At 45.4% G+C, this 19,746-nt stretch overlaps 1 protein-coding gene across 1 annotated transcript in view; it reads right to left on the bottom strand.

Moving 5' to 3' along the window:
• Efcab11 (EF-hand calcium binding domain 11) overlaps positions 1 to 19,746 on the bottom strand; it is a 174,028-nt gene that overhangs the window by 9,574 nt on the left and 144,708 nt on the right. The gene's annotated exons all lie outside the window — the stretch shown is intronic.

Raw genomic sequence — 19,746 nt, forward strand, 5'->3', positions numbered from 1 at the left:
GACATTTATATACATAATATATACACATTCATATACACATCCTGTAACAAAAATGTGACATGAATGAATAAGGGAAAACTGTTTTAGCAGCAAACAGTGATGGTGACAAAGTTTGATGTCTTGCCCACCTCTGCCTTTATACCCCAAGACTGTAGAATCTTAACACCAATTCTGGGGTTGACCCAGTTTACATACAGAGCTACTGAGCCTTAAAGAGGCCTGAAAGTTTTCTACAGATCACACTGATAGACAGCAGCTAAAATCCAACTCAAATGAGGCCTGTGAAACTCTGAAGTCAGGGTTCCACCGTCTCCTGCCATTGCCACCCTATATAATCAACACCACACAGGGAGAAGTTCCTGCGTGGCTAAGCACAATTCCGTGGTTCCTTCCTGGCTTCACTCGCATTCATGGGTGAAGATCCTTGTTAAATCCTCACAACACGCATACTAAGCTTTTCAAATTCCTATGAGGAGTGATGGAGATGTGAGCCCTTGACTAAGGGTGCAGGAAGCCTCTGAGGGGGTGTCCTCTGTCCTCAGAACCTCTGAGACGTGGCTCTGCTCCCTGAACGGGCAGCAGAGAGGGACACACTTTCTAGGTGATTAAGGTAAAGCACACCCAAAACACAAAACGGCCAGCAGCAGCTCATTGGCTGTGCCAGCAGGAAAAGAGGAGCCTACTGAAGAGTACATCTGCAAGGGGATGCACGAGCATGGTGCCAGGTCCCCTTGGGGACATCCTGAAACAAGGCCTTCTTCCCTTCTTCGGAGTGGTTGATGCAAATGACATTCTACAGAAAACAATGGTATCAACCACAACACAGGGCTTTTAAAAGCAAAGACTGGCCTAAGCAAGAAAGCCACTAATCACTGTAATAGTTTTAAAGCAGGCTTTTAAAATATTGAATTCTAAAATAAACTTTCTGAATATTTCATGCCAAAGTCTCTGAAGTCTATAATGGTTCTGGATAGAGTGATGATAATTTTTCTTTCTTTTGAAGTAGAGAAAAAAAAATCCTACTTCTCTGCCCCAGGGCAAAAACCATGTTGCAGCGTATTGGGATAAAATGACTGCGTACCGCGGAGGCTATTCTTCTTGTTATCTCTCTTGGTGAAATATACATGGTGATTTCATGCTGTACAGAATGCAGAGCATAATGTCAGATCTCTTCTAAGGGATTTAAAACAATCACAGGATTGCACATCACTGGCTATGGGATAGAAACCATCCCTTCAATAAAATTAGATAATTGAAGATTCTTCACATTGCCTAAGTATTTGATTAGAGAAACAGCCTTTTTCCCCTTTCTATTCTGAGCTGGTATGTCTGAACTAAAATCTCACAGGGCGAATAACGCAGGAGAGAACTAGCAGGATCAACTGCTTCTGGTGATATTTTGAGTGTGTTTTCACTCATTTATTGGGACACTAGAAGGCTGTAGAAAGCAAATCTCTCTGCCCATTTTTCTCCTGTAAACAACCTGTTGTTATTATATTAATGCTGAATTATTCTTGCCTCTGCCACACAGGAGGTGGGTCTACTGTCACCACGGATGTGAAAGGGGAAAGTCCATCCACATGGCTTAGAGAGGGACATCTGATATCTCCTGTTTATGTTTAGAACAAGACACAGTACCCTAGCTGATGTTTGCTCACGTTTCAAACACATGAACGGTCTGGTCCTTTCAACTTGAGCAAAGAGGAAACCAAAGTTTAAGGGTTCAAAGTTTAAAAGCCATGGCATACAGTTTTTAGTACCAACACAAGCGTTCTGTGGAAGACTGGAATACCCACACTCAATCACAGTGTGGCAGGAACAGGTGGGCTGGTGGGGAGAGCTGGAGATGTGGAGAGCGGAGGACTGGCATTAGGTAAAAAGAAACCTCATTTCTGTTTGTGGGAAAGAAAGCCTTCAACCCTGGTTCTGAAACTGGAACACACTGCTTTAGTATCACCTGAAAATGCTCAGCCCCAAAATATCTCAGTACCTCTTACTCCTACTAGAAACAATCTCCAGGAGCACAAGAGCCTTTGCCCACAGCTGTCCCCACCTCTTAGCTCATAGCAGGCAATGACTGTGCTGAATAGATGAATTTGTGGAGGAAATGGAGCTGAGGAAACCGGTGACAATATTATGGACAATGTATTACCTCCCAGGAGGTGTTGGGATCGAATAAAGAGACTGTCTTACTCCTGTCAACAGTTGCGAGAGCAGCCAGTGAAATAAAACACGAGGAAAAAGCCACCTCCAAATACCACCCAGAGATTCACGAGTGAATCCATTATGGTCTCTGTGCTCAGCTGCATTCGGCAAACATGGGGTGAGCATGGGAAGAAACACAGGGGAGATGGGCTTCGGAAAACGAGGCTGCTGAGTGTGGTGACGGATGAAGGAATCCCTGGAACACCGGGCCAGACAGGTAGATGTATCCAACCCAAGGCCCACGTGCAGCCAAGGGCAGCTGTGAATGTGGCTCAACATAAAATCATAAGACTTGCTTAGAGAGAGAGAGAGAGAGAGAGAGAGAGAGAGAGAGAGAGAGAGAGAGAGAGAGAAACAGACGGACAGATTGTGTGTGTGTGTGTGTATGTGTGTGAGACTTGATTATGTGGGCCTCAAGGATGACCTTCGTAAATGACAATGCTATGTCACAGTATCAAAAGGTTGGGCACTGTACCAAAGCTGAACCCTGGACATGCGCAAGTCTACTTTGCCATGGTGAAGCCAGTGAGGAAACTGCTCTCTGGCTTGACACACAGACAGAGATGTTGTCACCTATCTAAGCTCGAGGCTTAGAATGGACTGTTGAAAGGAACTGAGCTTACAGAGATGCATGAGAGGAAAATAAGTTGCTATTAACAATAACAAGTGTTTTCTAAAAATGTAAGTCCAATGACATTAAAGGTCCTTTTGATTTGTTTTTAAGATGCATAATAGAGACCTGCCTGGAATTGCTTTTGGCAGCAGGGACTCCAGAGAGCTGGCTGCTCTGTATGGCTTCTGATGAACAATTGAGGACCTTTTGGGAGAGAAAAATGAGAAGCAAGAAAAGAGAAGTGCAGGAAGAGAGGTGCAGGGAGAGAGGAGCAGGAAGAGGGGTGCAGAGAGAGAGGTGCAAGAAGAGAGGTGCAGGAAGAGAGGTGCAGGAAGGGGGTACAGGAAGAGAGGAGCAGGAAGAGGGGTGCAGCCAGAGGGGTACAGGAAGAGGGGTTCAGGAAGAGGGGTGAGGAAAAGGGATGCAGGAAGAGAGGTACAGGAAGAGAGGTGCAGGAAGAGGGGTTCAGGAAGAGGGGTTCAGGAAGAGATGTGCAGGAATAGAGGTGCAGGAAGAGGGGTACAGGAAGAGGGTGCAGTAAGAGAAGGGTGCACACCACACAAGGGTATAGAGCAGTGTTTAAAAGCGCTCCAGTGAGCTGCTTTGTTCACAGTGAGCATCTATGGTGTTTAGTATAACCTATTCCATACCACCATCCAGGGCTGTGATAGAGGCACACACTATGAGGAGCTTGAGTCTGGACCAAGGGCTGAGAGGACCAAGGAGAGAGCTGTCAGAGCAGAAGCAGAAGGGAGGAGGAAGGCAAATGGGCTGTGGTAATGTGGTCCATCAACTCAACTAATTCCCAGATGGGAGAGCTGAGGGCCAGATGCTCTCTGGAAATTTTCAGGAATCCTGGGAAGTGTTTAGGTTCCTACAGCGTATGGGATGGGGTTCTGTGCAGCCTTCTCTGGAGTCAGGAGTGCAGGAAGACCTTCAGGAGGACTGGATAGACCACCCGCTGAACTCCAAGGTTTTCACTTTTCTAAAGCAAACGTTCTTCCACACACTGTATTACAGTAGGAAGTGCTGTGCAGTTACTTTCATGAACACGAGACTCACTGTTTTCTCCCGTGCACATCCTAATTGGTTAATCAAAGCTGTCTCGTGGTGATGCTGTGTGGACTTTGGTAACCAGAACTGGTACTCTCCTACTTCCTCATAACCAGAGGCTATGAGGTCTGAGCCAGGGTTTCCCACTGTGATCTCTCATAAGATAGGCCACAGTTTTGCCTACTGATTTCTGAGGGGACACATAAGGTTGTGTGTGTGTGTATTCACATATGTGTGAGTGTACATGTGTGTGCAGGTGCATGTGGAGTCCAGCGGATAGCCTTGGGTGTTGTTTCTTAGGTGCTGTCCACCTTTCTCTTTGAGGCAGAGGGGCTCACTGACCTGGAAACTGACAACTGAGCTAGGCTAGCTGACTATCCAGGCAGCAAGGACCCACCTGTTTCCTTCTCCCCGGTGCCTGCATTACAAACGTGTGCCATCATACCCAGTTAGGTTTTGTTTTGAAATTTTTTATGTGGGTTCCAGGAATCGAACTCAGGTCCTTGTGCTTGCAAGGTTAGCGCCCAATTAACTGAGCCATCTACCGAACCCCAAGAGTTCTTACTTTAATAAAAAAAATATGTAAATAGTGGGTGTTTCTCTAAAGTAGTAGCTGTTTCTTATACAAAACATTTCTAACCCAACTTCTTAGAATGCCCTGAAAACACTTGTTTCTTGAAAAGTTGTTTTTGTTGTACAATCATTTCAGAGCATCTCTTGGCAGGTGTCCAAAGGCAGATGTCAGACGGGAATACTGGGGTTTCCACAGTTACTTAGGGGAAAAAGAAAAATGAAACCAAGACAGAAAGGCTTATAGATGGTACTACGTTAAAATAACGCAATGTTCTTTATTAAAAATGACATAAAGACTATGAAAATGACATTTTAAACTGTGAACAAGAATGCAAGCTAGTATCTTTGTTACAATTGCAACTCTATAAACATCGATATTCATTTGAGTGGAAGCTAGAGGATAACGATGATGAAGTAATGACCAATTCCACCTTAAGGTATTATTTAAGGGGGTTGAGGACATGGTTCAGTGGGGAACCACCTGCTGTGCAAGCACGAAGGCCAGATTTCAGATTCCCAGGACCCGCATGACGCCAGCCACAGCAGCACACATCTGTAATCACAGTGTTCTTACAGGGAAATGGAAGCAGAGTCAGGAGAGCCACAGGGATCTCGTGGGTCGGCAGCAAGAGACAAACAGATCCTGTCTCAAACAAGGTAGAAGGTGAGGACTGACACCTAAGACTCTGGCTTCCATGTGCATGCCTGCATACGCTAAAAGGTAAAGCACTAAAGTGTTCCTTAGTATTACATATTCTCTCTTTAGTCCGAGTATCCCAAACAGCCCATTTCCTAGTGTGCAAATCCTTAGCAGCTAGAGCGGGGTTTTTCGACCTAGGCAGAGAGAGTTTTATTACAACAGAGCATGACTATACACTGTGGGTGCTTAGCAGGATCCACAGTTAAAAATGACTCCCCAAACTGCAAGTGTTCCTGGGGTGACGGTGGAAGGAGGAAAGACCAAGTCCTCCTTGACTGAGAACTACTGAGCTAAAGGAACCATAGTTTGAGGCAGCCACTGGGAATATTCTTGCTAAATCAACATGTACTAAAATAATGGCTTTGGTTGGGGGATGGCCCAGTGGATAAAACCCATGAAACAGGAACACAGGGACCTGAGTTTGAATCCCCAGAACCCATGTACAGGCAGCTAGGAGAATCCCTGGAAACTTGCAGGCCAGCTCGCCTGGTACATGCACTGATGAACAGCAACAGAAAGGAAAGCCTCTCTCAAACAAGGTGAAGTGAAGACACACACTGGACGCCGTCCTCTGACCTACACGTGTGTACTACAGCATACATGTGCTCACAGGCACACACATACTACATACACACATACACATACAATATACATCATACATACAGGCACACACACACATACATACAGAGATTAAAAAAGCAAGTGTCTTAAAGACCTTTCTTCAACAAGTACTCTGAGTGTCACCTGAGGCGCGTGCTTTCTGAGTGGAGGATGCAGACAATGGCCCGATTCTGTGTCTGGCCACTGCTAGGCTTCAGATGAAAAGCAGCCCAGTGCAGACCCGCACTGAGGGGCTCCTGCTGGTGGGAGCAGGGCTGCCAGACATCCCTGTGTTCCCAGCAAACACTGACAGTTGGTAATTACGTGAGTCACTGCCACCATCAAGCACGGCTTTTGAAAGCTGACACCGTATTTGATTTCCTTGAAACATGAATGAGAAATTCAGTGTGGAAGCAAAAATTTAAATGAGAAAAGTTTTTTTTTTTTTTTTTTTTTTTTTTTATGGAGGGCACTTTTGGAAAAGAGGAAATGGGGGAGAGAGCGCATTTCTTTCTTTTTGGTTCTATATGGAATAATTTCAATGAAAGTCAAAACTGCCATTCTATTAGGGACAAAACTGTCATATTGACAGAACGGGAAGAGTAAAAATTATCCACCAAGCAAGGAGCCCCCCGCTGGGGAAGAGAGGACCCGCCAATTGAGGATGCAGTAATGACAGCTTCCCCACAGCAGCCTTCTCTTGTGAGGACCCTGCCGCTTCTCTCCACTGGCGAGCTCGACTCTTTGTTGATGAGAGTCCTGCAGGGCTCTGCAGCAATTGCGCTGGTAATGTGTTTATTAATTTTACCTTTTAAAGACACACGTAAAGGAAAGTCACTCAGATGTGCAGGGAAGATGAACGAGAAATGGGGTGATTTCTGGTCTTTCCTGGGCTTCTCTGTGACTGGCGACCTCTTCACTGCACATTTGACCCCTCTGTGCTCACCTTGCACCCTGCACCCACTTTACTCACACTGTTGGGGGACACTGCCTCGGTCATGCCCTGCCGGTATCTAGCCGTTTGCCTGGGACTGCGCAGACAGCTGGCATGTGTGCACATGTGCACACACAAGCATAAGACACAGGAAGAGAAGGCTTTATGGCCCTACAGGGGATTCAGTGGATAAAGTGGGATAAACTATTAACCTTTGTCCCTTGGACAGCCAACTCTGAGGTCTTCCCTTCGGTTTGTGCAGTTCCAGTGTCGCTCACTGTGGTACCGAACTCAATAACAGACCCTGCTGTCGGTTCCCTTCTCATTCTGTTTCACACTAATGGGCACTCGAATCTTCCTGGCAGGCTAGGTTTTCAGCAGGAATCCAGGCTCAGACAGCAGAAGGTTTCTTGTGGGAGATGCAGTCCATTTGAACGGCGCATTTAAATTGCCGTCAGCCAGAGCACGTCACTTCAGTCTCATTTAGTTGAGGGATCTCAGGGCTCGCAACAGATCCATCTTCAGCTATTTTCAAAATGCTTTTTAGACCAGATTAACTATGCCTTACAAAGACAGATGAAGTCTGAAGTTGTGGACAATTGAAATGACAGTTCTAGGAAACTGTACAGCAGACTGCTTGCCACTCTTGCATGCATATCTGTTCAATAATATTTAGTCTGTCAACAACAAGTAGCGATATTAAGCCTTTAAGTAGCCCTTCATTGTACAGACAATACACATCTGAATATAAGGTCCTTACAGGATGACTGGGAAGGTAGAGGTGCAGGTGAGAGTGACTGAACAGGCTTACACGGGTCTGTTAGATGAGCTATGAATGATAAAAGGTGCCCAGACTAGGCCAAGAATAAAGACTTTCAGAAGCCATGGAGCCCTGGGCCTCGGTAGCACCAAGTACAGTTAGGAATAATAACAATGTGGTTGCCATTAGTTACCCATATCCAAGCTACCCACTCTGCTAGGTAACAGCTATTACCTAAGAGGGACAGATCCCAACCTCAAGTTCTAGACAGAGGATGGCCTGGCCTAAGTCAATCATAGTAATCTTACCTCCCCCTTAGCACAGTGCTTGTCAAGAATTGACTGGCTTATGTCAGCTGATATCTGGCATTCCTTCCCTGCCACCAGTGATTGAGAAAGAGTTGATCCACATGTGATAACATCTGGAGAGTCTGCAAGCTGAAGAGGTTCTTCCAGATTGGACATCTGGGATGTGAAAGGGTGGTCCGGTCTTAGGACAGCATTTGACTTCCATACGGGTGCGTGTCTCCACACGGCCCTGGCATCCGGTGGCACACAGATCTGATGGTTTGTGCACAGGCACCCCAGTGGTCATTCACAGCCAGAAAGAGAGCTATCTACATGGATGGGAGGGCTCAGAAGAGCTAAGGGTGCTAGAGTTTTATCAAAACCTACCTGAAGCTTGTCCTGTGTGAAGATTCTTAGTCACTGACCGAATAAATCCCCTGGTATTTCAGGCCTTTTGTAAAAGGCTCCTTGCCATTTGCAAGAGAAACCCCGCTAATGTGCCCACTGTCCTGCTTTCAATCCTTTCTAAACCCAGGTAGACGAGACAAGAAATACACAGTAGCCTCCCCTTTGTTTGGAGTGGATATTTTCTCAGGCATCCACTAGCCTTCTGTCCGTCTAGCATCTAGCCGTCTGTCTACCATGTTTTTGCTACCTAGGCGTATCTGTGCCCATGTCTAATTAGACACTGTAAGAGAATTAACAACAGCAATAAACAGCACAATAGCACATTGATAACCATACATCGTGATGAATTTGCTACCACGATGACTGCCACACGATGGGGCCACTATTAATTTATTCCACAAATTCATGTATTCAACACACAGTTGCTGCCTTCTATGAGCTAAGAGGTGGGGACAGGTGTGAACGAAAGCAAAGAAGGCCCCACAAACGAGAAGGATAGTGAGCAACTACAGGCAGCTAGACAAGAAAACGACTCCGTGCCACAGGTGAGTAAGATGCCACGTTGGTAGAGGCATGTGCCATATAAAGCCTGTGAAGTATTTATTTCTCGAGTTTCCACTTAATATTTCTGGGCCGAGGTTCTGAATAATTGTATATAAGGAAAGTAAAACCAAGGATAAGAGGACTACCAAAATTTGTGGGGAAACTAGTTTCTCATTCTAATTCCTCCTCAGATGTTGTCACAAGATTCTTGACTATTTTCTTCAGTTCTATAATTTAAAGAACCAATTTTCTGGTTGCCCCTATTATAATTTCTGTTTATGAATCTATTTAGAGACAGAGTCTTATCTAGTCCAGGCTGGCCTTCAATTCAGTATGCAGCCAAGGATGACCTTGAACCTCTTAGTTTCCTATATCTGCTTCCCAAGTTCTGGGACTATAGTCATGGGCTACCAGGCCTGGACTTTTTCATGGTGCTGATGGCCATGGAACTCAGGGCATTGTGCATACTAAATAGGCAGTCTACTAACTAGACTACCTACTCAGCTGTATGCAAACTGTATCTTCTGTGGTGTCTGTCTGCAATATGTGTGTGTGTGTGTGCGTGTGTGTAGTGTGCACACACATGTGTGTGTCTGGGCACAGAGATGAGAGGGGGACATTGGATCTATTTTGTTCTATCACTCTCTACTTTATTCTCTTGAGTACTGAGTCTCTTGATGAACCTGGAACTAGGCTGGCAGACAGCAAGCCCCACTGGTTCTTTTCCCTCTGCATCTCCACCCCCAACAGTGCTGCGATTATCCCTGGCTTTTTACGTAGGTTCTGGGGACTTGAACTCAGGACCTCATGATTGCCCAAGTATTCTTACTTAATGAGCCATTTCCCCAGACCCTAAGTATTGTTCTTAATATGTAGCTCTGCCTCCTAGAGAATGACAGAGTAGACCAGCCCAAGCAAAGAGAAAAGTGGGTGGGAAATACAAGCACGGTTGGGAGAGTGATTTATCCTAAAAGACTCACTTTCTCCCCGTTACGATGTTTTAAGAATAAGGAATCAGAAAGTTAGACATTTTAAAAGGAGAAAAGAATGTAAGTTTAGATGTCTAATTATTGACCGCTTGTAGGCCTGGGGATAAATGCAATCAATCTGTGGCCCCAACTCCCACGTCTGGCAGTCTGATATTTCTTCTGTAGCAACTGTTTTAGCAAAGTCACTAACAAACATGGATGCTATCTTGTTCTTTCAGTTCAGTTCTCTGGAAGAGAAACTGTGATGGAAGAAAACAGCAGAGACCAAGCAGCCCTAAGGACGGGGAGAAGAGTCGACACAACATCTTGAACTAATTATTATTATTATTATTTTTTTTTTTTAAAAAGGCATCTTGTACTTATGAGCTCTCTCTGTTCTCAGTGCTGCAGTAGAAACTGCCCAGATAGGAGCTTCAGTCTCAGCTGGGCTGCCCCAGGACTTTGTAACTGTGGGGAAGGCTTTGCATCCATTGGAAAATCTCTTAGCAGTTCAAATTCCTAGCTCTTCACTTGTCAATCTGAACGACTGCACTAGACGATAAAGTCTGAGTTAGCTCTAAAACGTGATGAGCTCTGTTGTACAACGAGTGTCTTTGAATACAGAAAATTTAAAAAGCAGCCCGACTTCAGTTAGTCATTTAAAAACAGGAGCTAGAGTCTTTGACCCTGGCCATGGCCCCAAGGAACCAAACACAAACAAAAATGCAAATGAGAAAAGACCGGCATTCGACAGCAGGAAGTACGAAGGGGGTAGAGCCATTTCTATTTCAAATAATCACTTCAGATGAGATATCCAGTGTCATCTTGAACTTGATTATGAGATAAAAGAAATGGGACAGAGATGGCAATCATTTAATCTCTTAAGAACAGCTATTCTGGAGAGCTTTTCACTCCACGTTCAATAGATTTCTAGCAGGTTGTGATCTGGCTAGGAAGAAAGCATAATGATGAGGAAAATTATGTTTTCAATAACACACGCTCTTACAGTACAAGTCTGTCCACAAAGGAGGCAATCAAATGAACTCTGACCACTTTAACAGATGGCGTAATGGCTCGGTGCACAGATGCGGCCTCCCTGAAAGCAACAAGTTCACATCCTTGACTGGAGGTTTCGGAATGAGCTGAACTTTCAAGTGTAATGCGGGGAAGATTACACGGTGCCAGACGAGCGTGCCAAGTGTGAGTGGGTTCAGGGGCTCGCAGAGACGGGCTCAGAGAATGCGGCTTAATGAGCTTGATTCTGCTAATGCAACCCATAGAGCTGCAGCTGAAATGTGAACTGCAAACACTGAGCCATTTGTAGGTGCCCTGCTAATAACACTGTTGGCCGTTGTTTGGTGGTAGGCTTGCCTTGGAGTCAGAAAAAGACCTGATTGTCAAACAATGCTTATTTTCCCTGATACGGATGTTTTGGAGTAGAATATATTTTTAATAAGATGCAACAGAAGAATAGTAGAAATTTGTTTACTTGTTCTTTTTAAAAGAAATTCAATGAATCAAATCTAAAATTCATCTAAAAAAATGATGCTGGACTAAAAATATGAGTCCTCGGTAACTAAAACAGTCTGATCATTCTGAGTCAACAAGCACTAAGCAAATTCTGAAATATGATACATAGAGTTAGCGAAGATCACATGAGACTCTTGGAGGCGGCAGGATGAAAATGGCTGTAAGGGCAGAAGCTTCAGGAACCGGCTGCATCGTGGGAGGCTCACACCAGCCTCCTTGCCAGCAAAATCCTCCTTTCCTCTCTACAGTATGGCAGTGGGGCTACATTCCCAGCCCCCAGCATCCCAGCAACCAGCAGACCCAGCAATGGGACACGACGAGAGTAGCATGTTTCAAAGGGTCTAGGACATCATCAACCCCAGGGACTGTGGCATGGCCAGATTCTGAAGGCACTCTGATCCAGGGTCAGCAAAGACTCGCCAGGAGTCCAAGTGATTTGCTCCATATAGCTTGATGATAGATTTATTGTAAAACTATGAGAAATTAGGTTTTATCTGCCCCCCCCCAAGTAAAGGAGAATATAAAAATCTTTAGTTTTAAATAATCCACTTGGGAAAGTAGATTTTCCACTTGGGCCCATTTCTCAAGGATGTGCATCAGTGGGCTGGTTGGAGGTCTGGCTTTAGTTTCGCATAATTATAATGCATAATTTATGTTTCATTTATAGCATGCTCCTAGCACTTAGAAATCCTGGGCCTGCCGGCAATAATAAACAACATGAAATGGAATCATATTTCATAATGAAATAATTCCCTCAAATTATCAGAAGTATTTTATTAATGAAGGCTCCTGGTCACCAAGAAGTCACATCAAATGGGGGGACCACAGGTTTGAACATGACTTCGATCCGGAGAGGCAAGAGTTCAGAAGGCATGACAGGCATCTAGAAAATTATGACACATAGGGGATGGGATATGGTCCAACACATTCCATGACAAAATCAAGGGGGCCTGGTCAGAGCGCAAGAGGGGACATTCAAAGACTGGTCCCTGGACGTGCTTCTGAATTGAATAGTTAGAGAAGCTCCCCCTCCCCTCCCGCTGAACTAGGGCCAGGAACTGCTTAAGTGCCCCCCCTCCCCCCGCCGTGGCACTAGTCCTCTGTTTATCTTGACACCAGGTTGGTCTTGAATGCAGGCTCTTTTCCCTGTAACCTCCTAAATGCTGAGATCCCAGGCACAGGCGTGTTGTCTACTCCAGCAGCAATTCTCAAAGTCAGTGTTGGGGCGGGGGAGAGAAGGAACTACAGGGAGGGCAGTCCCACAGATGCAGATGACTTCCCCGCACCCCATCTAGACAGGCCTCTCCCCTGCAGCCTAGCACTGAGCTTCCTGCTGAGGCTGGCAGAGCACTTGCCTTAGAGAGAGAGGAGGATGTGGCTCTCTGAGGCTTTGGGCTGAGAACAGACACCGGCTCACCAGGGGTTTCAATAATGTGTAAATCACGAAGGGACATTAGAGATGTTGGGGGGCTCTTCCTAGCCTTGGGAAGAAACTGCTCTCCCATAAATTGCCACACTAATACCGATTTCAGGGATTCAAATTACTGGCCTGATCCAGCATGACATTTTCTGCCCATTATCTAGTTTCTCCTGCCTCCAGGCAGGGCCACATCATTGATTACGGAGCGTTTCAGCCACTAAAAAAGATCACGCTCATCATTAAGGACATTAAGTGTTGATCTGTGCTGGCTAAGTGACTTAAAAGGTTCGTGCCCTTCTAGTAACAACTCCAAGAGGCCATTTCAGGATATTTATTAAACAAATTAAGTATTTACATTATGCTCAAGCACAGAGGCACAGCCATTGAGTATGAGGGTATCAGAAAACAAAACCAGGAGACTGTGGGAGAAAAGCCAGCTTGCTTGCTTTCCTAGACAAGGAGGCAGGGGACCCTCCAAATGTTTAGGGAAGAGTCTGAATTGGGTAGGTCCTAGAAGTCACCTGCCTCCTAGTGTGCCCTGTCTCCAGACATTTTCCTTCTCGAGACAATGTGTTAACTAGCGATATGGTGAGGAAGACTAAGAGGGTTTCAGGAAATCTTCAAAACCGAAGGAATACAGGAAATGGAAATGCCTCTCTGTTTCCCCACTCCATATTATTAGTGCCAGGAATGTGCTCTGCAGAGCGGTTTGCTCATCCTATGGTATGCAGACAAAGGAACCCAGGCTTCTTCCATAAGCAGCAGTCCATGAGTGCTGGCCCATCTCTGTGATTGGTAGTGCTCTTCCCCGCTGCCTATGGAACACGCAATGGGCAGGAGCACAGAAGCCTTGCTCACTGTGCTGTGTCAGGACTCAGCCCAGTGTTTGGTCTCAGCATCTGGTCCACAGTGCTGTTTAACTGAATATGTGTTGACCACATGAATGGATGCATAGGAGAGTCTATGCAGTCTATGTAGATGGGATAAAAACATAACCTTCCATGCATGTTGCCACGGCTAACCCTTACAGTGGCCATTCAAAGAATGGTTATTAGGGCTCAGGGTTTGAGGGGAGTGGGACAGGCGTGGTGTCAGGAGCCTGAGGCAGCTGGTCAGATGGTACCCACAGTCGAGATGCAGAGAGATGAATGCTGCTGCTCAGCTCCCTTTCTCCTCTGGACCCCACGGAACAGTGACTGTTACATTCCAGGCAGGCCTTCTGATCTCAGTTAACCTAGTGCAGACAACCCTTACAGACAGAAAACTATCAGAGGCGGGTACAGAGCAGGCTGGGCCTTGCCCTGAGTGACTCCATCCTAGATAACATTGTCAAGATGGAAGGACTGACTCCACACTTCATACAAATAACAACCCCCAGACATTGGGAGTGAGTTAATGCCTGGACTTCTCCACGGTTATCAAGACACATAGCTAATGCGCAAAAGGAGGTCTGGAATAAAGTCAGGTTATTTAATACGGTGCACACACGATACAGAAACAAAATCAGTGACGACCCTGCTGATTTCCAGGTGTTACTGCCTCTTTGTTTCTGGTCACCAAGCCATGGCTTCAGTAAGCCCTCCACAGTCCAACAGAGTGTGTGACCCTTCCCCCTGGTTTTATAGGTCATGTATCTTCAGAGAAGACTATGCCCATAGGGCCAAGCCATTCCATACAATTGACTATTGGACCAAATCCCCACAACACACAGCAGAACATGGTAAAATGAGACACTATTAACATCATATGTTGGACACGTTGAACTTCAATAACTTTACAAACCAGACCAAAGACACACAGGATGTATTCACATCAGCCCACAGTGTAGAATACTTAACTCTTCCTTTGTCATAGGCCACTCTGGTGTACGAGCCATGGCTTTTGCTCAGGAGATGACCAACAGTAAAACCTCAGCAGACCCCAGATTCAGACTCAGTGTGCTCTGGCTAACACTGCCCACTTCATGCTCTCCAAACAGTTCATCTGAACACCTCTGCCTCTGACTGGAAAGCCAGGATCTGACACTACATGGCTGTATCTCTCTGCCCTTCCCCACCTTGCTGCAATCCTGGGAAGTGCGATGTGTCACTGGAGATCAGAGTATTAGGAACGGAACTTGGAACAGGACAAAGAACTTGTGCTTGCTGTGGACAGAAAGTCAAGGCTTTTGTGGTGAAGTGGAGCCCCAGGAACCGGCTGAGTGACAGTGGCTTGGGGGTCTACCGGTGCCATCACTCTTTCACAACATGACAATCGGCATGGTTTCAAGCCTTCAAGTCTGCGGTAATTTATTATAGCCACACAGCAAACTAACACAAGGAAGAGAATGGATATAGTTCTGGGTAATTTTACGTTTGTCAAGACACTGATGCAAAGATTACAGACATTTGGGAATATTCACCTATAGTCAATCACCTAACATGTTAGATTATCCTTAAACATCACTTTACCTTTCATGACCTCAGTTTATTATCTATAAAAAGAAAAAAGAAAACTTGGTTCGTTTTAAAGCTCAGCACATATGAGCTGGGAAGGAAGAAATGCTTTTCTGTTTCATACCTGCCAGGACTTGGCAAACACCGAGGACAAAGTGATATTAAAAATAGTGATCTGTACAAAAGAAGAAAAGGTTCCATTTTTTCAAAAGAATTCAAAGTAAAAGAATCTGGGAATACCTTAATAAGAAACGTGTTGAACCTGCAGAAAGAAAACTACAGAATTCCGTGGAGACACATAAAGGGTATTTGAGAATGTGAAGGGACGTGCAGCATGTGTACCTGGACGGGAGCACTGAACCCTGGAAAGACGCCAGCATCTTCCCAGGTAATTTGTAGGCGGAATGTAATTTTCATCAAAACCCCAAAGGAGCTCGGAACTTCACAAAGAAGTGATTCTACCATTCATCTGGAAACAAACAAGCAGGTAAGCAGAGCCAAAGGCGACTTGAAAACAATAAAGAATTAGGTTTTGGAATATGTCCTAAGAAATGGGCTGGGAAGGTGTGTGTTTCTGGAGCAGGAATAAGGTGCAAGGGGCAAAAAGCCTGGGCAGGTCCCTGCGCCTGCAGAAGAACTGAATGCAAAACACAGGCTGGCCCTGCTTTGGACAATAACCCAAAACCAAAACACAGAGATAAAAACCAAAGCCAACTCAATATAGCACATAAGACACACACACACACACACACACACACACACACACACACACACACACACTTCACCCCACACTATGACCAAGATAAATTTCAAATACATGAAAGTGCTAAACAGCTTTAAAATTCATACCCACCAAGAAAAGGGAAGTGGATTTCAACCTAGTCTTTAGGCAGGGAAACCTTTCCTAGCATGAATGTGAAGGAATGAACTGTGAAGGAAAACAGTACGGATTTGGACAAACAGAAAGTTAAAATGGGCCTGGTGAGACAGCGTGGCTTGGTGCCGAGCCTGACTACCTGAGTTCCGTTCCTGGGATGCACACGGTGGAAGGAGAGAATCCGTTCCTGCAAGTTAACTACTGACTTCCACTTACATACGATAGCACAAGTATGTCCCCCACACGTACACAAAAATAAAATGAACAACAGTGTAATAAAATCAAAAGGTAAAGTGTCTGCACATCAAGAAGCCATTGTAAAAATGAGATGAAAACAATAAACTAGAAAACTAGTTGTAATAAAATCAGAAGCAGGAAGAGGGGACCGAAGGGACAGTAAGGCACTGTTGCTGGGATGTGGGAAGTGGGAAAAACAGTGGCAGAGACTTACTTGGGGAGGGAGGCAGAAGGGCACCAGAAGGAAGAGGGAAGGAAGAGGGAAGGAAGAGGGATAAATAACACTAAGGACGTTCAAAAAGCCACAGGGAATTGTATTATATTATTTTTACTTAAAATTACATACAATACACATATGTGTACACACACACACACACACACACACACACACACACACACACACTGCTTCTTCCTCCCAAATATCGGCTACTCAGTACTGTGGGAAACCTCCTTTAAAGTTGGACAGGGAAGCCCAAGGGGTCCCTAACAGTTTAGGCTACTGTTGTTGCTCTTGTTGCCTTCCAGACAAGAAGGCAAGAGCCTGTGACTGGCAACACCACAGACTTGGGCTGTGTGACTTGGAAGAACTGGTGTGAATCTGAGCTGGTTCTGAGGACTAGGCCTCATAGCACTGGAAGGAGCTGTGCAACCTCCCAGCAAACTACCAGCAAAACTGGTAGCCCTGCTCAGCTGTAACAGCTATAAACTACAACGACCGGCACGAAGAGCTTGTCCTAAAGGTGCAATAGCAGCACGTACAGACTGGGGATAAGCAAGAGCCCCTAACTGGACTTAAACCCCACTCCAGAGGTCTCTGGCTGCTCAGAATGCAGAGGACATCTGCCTGCAGTGTCGCAGTTAAGGCTCGGGGTTGGAAAGACTGTCAGTGCTGGAGGATCATGATATCCACTGTAAGAGAGTCTCTCTAAAATAAAATAAAAAGGAATGCAAAGTGGGGGGTGCGGTGGAGTGTGGATCTGGGAGGGTGTGAATACAATCAAGACATATTGTATGAAGTTATCAACAAATAAAAATTTAAAAATATAAATGTAAACATTCTACTAAGGGAGATAAATGGGCAGAAGATGCAAATAGAGAATTTAGAGAAAAGGGAAAGGAAGGAGCTAGTAGGCATGCGGAGACTTTTGATATCACCCATAATCAGTCAACTAAAACACACAATTGAAATAATGTTTCCCCATTGAGTTAGGAAAGACCTGAAAAATAAATCGGGCTGATGATTGGCGAGAGCACGGCGAGAGGGAACACACTGCGGATCTAGGGCAGTGGGATCCATTAGTCAGGGCACTGAGCAAAAAGCGCCAGAACCAGACCCATGAGAAAGTAAGCCCAGCTCTCTAATGCTGTATGTCAACACCGAGAAACTTCTGTGAAAACAATCAGAAAATATAGGAACATATGTTTATTGCAGGGCTCTTTGTAGAGCAAAGCCGACATAGGATTGAAAGGCGCAGTGCCCAGAACTCTAGCGTATTTAACAATAGAGAACTTGGACACGAAAAAGAAGAAAGAACCAGAATGTGAACAATCATCACCTTCGGTTGGGCAACAAGAATTTTTTTTTTCTTCTTCAGGCTCTTCCCTAGTTCCAGAATATTCCCCAAGGAGCACTTGTTATCATGGCATACACACATTTTGTGAGCTCAGTGTCTCCAGGGGACAGCCGAGTGTCTACAGGTGACATTCATATTTGGTAAAAGTCATCCTGAGAGCGATGGACTGCAAAGGGAATGCAGTTAGCACTCAGTGGCCTTAGATGGTACGAGTTTATAAAGATGGGATGGAAGGACAGACTCTCCGGACACAACTGTGACAGGAACATTTGACAGGGAAGGAATATGGTCTGTGTTCATACTTCTGCACCAGTTTCCTCCACAGACCGCATGGCCTGACTACGTGACTCACTGGGAGTCCTTACTAACAAGAGGGGAGGGCAAAAATGCCCTGAGATAAGACTGTCTCTGGTGCTGCCTTGTGCCCACATCCTACTACCCAAAAGGAGGCTGTGCCAGGGCTTCACACCTGCTAGCACCCCAAGGTCTGCTATATGGGGAGAAAGGCCCCCTCCTAATGTGCCTATTCTGCTTTCAAATTCCTGCCCTCTCCAGGGACAAAGATTCACCGTCATTTTCTTCAAGGGACCTTAGAGAATAGCCCAGCCCACTCTGCAGTTTACAAACGAAGCTGGTCTCAGAAGCATAAAGCTACTTTCCCCACTAGGACAGGAAACTAGGTCCCAGCATTTTTCCCAGATACTAAATTATGACCTTTCAGAGATCTTAAGACCCATGTCAAAAATCCATCTTGGTCCCACTTTACATAGGACAAGCCACGCTGTTCACATTTGACAGCTGTGAACATGTCTGCCTGTGGTGCTAGGAATGAAGGAGGGCCCTCACACCCCCATTCTGAGCTGAAGTGGGAACAGAGTGCAAATCTGGAGTTAGGGTCATTTTATTGAGCAACCATCCCAGAGCTTTTTCCATAGCCATGCAGAATTCTGGGCTTAGTGAGTCACAATGATCTTGGCCCTGAACTTGGCAATCCCTACATCACATCACATGTCCTTCCCAGAGCACCACAGAACAGCACAGGGAAGCATCCTCATAACCCAGGGGAGGGAAAAGAAAGCACAAAACATTTCAAAACAGTGCTTGAAAACTACGTAGCAAGTGTGCATTTGAAAACTTTCCATTAGAGGTCTTAATTATGTTTTTCCCTCACAGATGCAGGATCGTGCTTAAGAAAAGAGCCCTTAGCAAGACTCGAGTTTACAAGGAGTGCTGATATCATAATGAGAGGAATTTCATTATGAAATCTGTCTTAATTAATACTACACAGACAGCTATAAATCAGAGTTGGGAGCAAGGGTGAGGAAATGAACTATGTTCTTGCAACCTTCTGAAGATTACAGTTCTGAATGATTTGGTGGTTTAATTAGAAAAACAGAATCCAAGAAAAGGCAGATCAAAGGCAAAAGGAGAATGAGCAGGTTTGAGATAGAGCAGATAGGAGAGAACACAAAGTCTGCAAGAGCTTAGGACCATGGGTATGACCATCTACTCCAATGGGAAATCTTTTAAAGTTTGGGCCAAAAGATAAAAAAGTGTGTATCAAAGTGGAAAGTAACCAAAGAAGAAACACGGTCTTCACGTGAAGTAGTTTGCTCTTAGTATGCTTCATGAGTGCTTGCAATAATTCTTGCCATGTTAAAAGGATTCAAAGGAAGTTCTGGGCTGGAGAGATGGCCCAGCAGGTAAAGTGATTGTTGAAGGCTTGAGTTCAGATTTTAGCACCCATGTTAAAAAGCCACATGTGGAGTCCCCACCAGCTGGCAAGCAGGTGAGAAAACTACTCCAGGCTACACCTGCTACCCCTGCCACCCACTGGACTCTGTTCCTCCAAGACCCACTCTGCCACCCAACCCCACACATCTGAGCATTCTCCCTGTGGCCAGCCCCGCAACCCCTGCAGACTACACAGGCACAAGGGTAAGGTTATATGGAGTGGTGGGCTGCGTTCCCGCCCAGCTCTGCCACTCTGTAGTAGGAGCGGTGGGTCGCTTCCCGCCACCTGGCTCCA

Source organism: Alexandromys fortis, unplaced genomic scaffold (assembly GCF_014885135.2).
Source record: "Alexandromys fortis isolate MF-2015 unplaced genomic scaffold, M_Fortis_MF-2015_v1.1 scaffold_63, whole genome shotgun sequence".
Lineage (NCBI taxonomy): Eukaryota > Metazoa > Chordata > Mammalia > Rodentia > Cricetidae > Alexandromys > Alexandromys fortis.